At 42.8% G+C, this 1,937-nt stretch overlaps 1 non-coding gene across 1 annotated transcript; it reads left to right on the top strand.

Annotated features, from left to right (window-relative positions):
- Positions 1-926: 926 nt before the first annotated feature.
- On the top strand, positions 927-1,029 carry LOC122425175. Its single transcript, XR_006264732.1, has one exon. It is a non-coding gene; the product is annotated as a U6 spliceosomal RNA (small nuclear RNA).
- The last annotated feature ends 908 nt before the right edge of the window (positions 1,030-1,937 follow it).

Raw genomic sequence — 1,937 nt, 5'->3', positions numbered from 1 at the left:
CCAGGGCTTCCCTGGTGGTCCAGTGGCTAAGAATCCAGCTGCCCATGCAGGGGATGTGAGTTTGATCCCTGATTGGGGAAGATTCCATATGCCAAGGGGCAACTAAGTGAATGAGCCACAACTACTGAAGCCCGTGCATCTAGAGCCCGTACTCTGAAACGGGAGCAGCCACCACCATGAGGAGCCCCCTTGCCGCAACTAGAGAAAGCCTGTGCCAGCAAAGAAGACCCAGCGCAGCCATAAATAAATACATAAAGATTTTAAAAGTAACAACATAGCCCTCTTTAAAAACACAGACAAACAAACAAAAAAAGTGAAAGTGTTAGTCACTCAGTTGTGTCCGACTCTTTGGGACCCCATAGACTGTAGCCCACCGGCCTCCTCTGTCTATGGAATTCTCCAGGCAAGAATCCTGGAATGGGTTGCCATTCCCTTCCCCATGGGATCTTCCTGACCCAGGGATCGAACCCAGTGTCTCCCACATTCCAGGCAGATTCTTAACTGGGGCCCAGTCAAATAAACCCAAGTTTGAATAGCAGATCTGATACTTACCAGCTATGGGACCTCTCTCTCAAAGCCTCAGTTTCTTCACCTGTAGAATTTGGGTGACTAGAGAACCTTCTCACTGACTTACGTTTTTGTTTGTTGTTTGGTTGGTCATGCCATGCAGCTTGTGGGATTTTAGTTCCCCCACCAGGGACTGAACCCGGGCCCTTGGCAGGGAGAGCAAGGAATCCCAACCACTGGACCGCCAGGGAATTTCCTGGCTTGTTAAATGAGAAAGTGAGATCACGAACAGAAGATGCTGACCCCAACGCCTAGGCCACGGTGAGTGTTTAGTCAAAGGCAGATGTGGTCCTTGTGAAAAGGGGAGCTGAGTAAGACGGGGGTAGAATTCTGATTTGGAAGAAAAGGAGTTAAGTGGTGTGCTTTGGCGGCACACATAATAAAATTGGAACGATGCAAAGAATATTAGCACGGCCCCTGTGCAAGGATGACACGCAGATTTGTAAAGTGTTCCATAGTTTTGAATTTCTGTATGTCTCAGGAAACTCAACCCGGGGCTCTGGAACAACCTAGAGGAGTGGGAAGGGGTGGGACGTGAGAGGGAGGGGATGTGTGTATACCTATGGCTGATCCATGCTGACGTATGGCAGAAACCAGCATAATATTGTAAAGCAATTATCCTTCAATAAAACATAAATATTTTTTTAAAAGAAAATAAAAAAGGAGTTAAATGAAATTCCACACAGTTTTATAAACCTTATGTTAAAAAAATTATCATATTTATTTTGGAATATACCTATTCATGCACATGAATAATTCAGAAGAAACAAAGAAGGATGAAAAATGGGTCTTCCTCCCATCCCTCATCTCACAGTTCCCCTCCGTGAGGCAACTAAAATGCTAGTTTCCTGAGAATCTTCCCAGAGATTTTCAATATTGAAAAAATTTGTTTGAAATAGACTCACAGACTTAGAAATCAAAGTTATGGTTGCCAAAGGGGAAAGAGATAAATTAGGAGTTTGGAATTAACAGATACCTACTACTTAAAATAAAATAGGACTTCCCTGGCAGACCAGTGCTTAAGACTCCACACTTCTAATGAGAAGTAGGTTCGATCCCTAGTCAGGGAACTATGATCTCACATGCCAAAAACAAAAAGGTAACTAACAGGGACCTACTGTATAGCACAAGGAACTGTACTCAATATCTTGTAATAAGATATTACAAGAATCCAAAAAAGAATATATATACGTATATATATATATAAATGAATCATTTTGTTCTACACCTGAAACTAACAGACCATCGTAGATCAACTATACTTCCATTTCTTAAAAAAATCAACTTCAGAGGGAAATGAGTTTTGAAGGGCAGAAGACATTGATGTAGTAAAGACAGCTGCCTGTGTGTTCGTGTTGGACCCCAAGTGA

The sequence above is a fragment of the Cervus canadensis genome, chromosome 1, assembly GCF_019320065.1.
Source record: "Cervus canadensis isolate Bull #8, Minnesota chromosome 1, ASM1932006v1, whole genome shotgun sequence".
Taxonomy (NCBI): Eukaryota; Metazoa; Chordata; class Mammalia; order Artiodactyla; family Cervidae; genus Cervus; species Cervus canadensis.
This window is presented reverse-complemented; position numbering and strand designations above follow the sequence as displayed.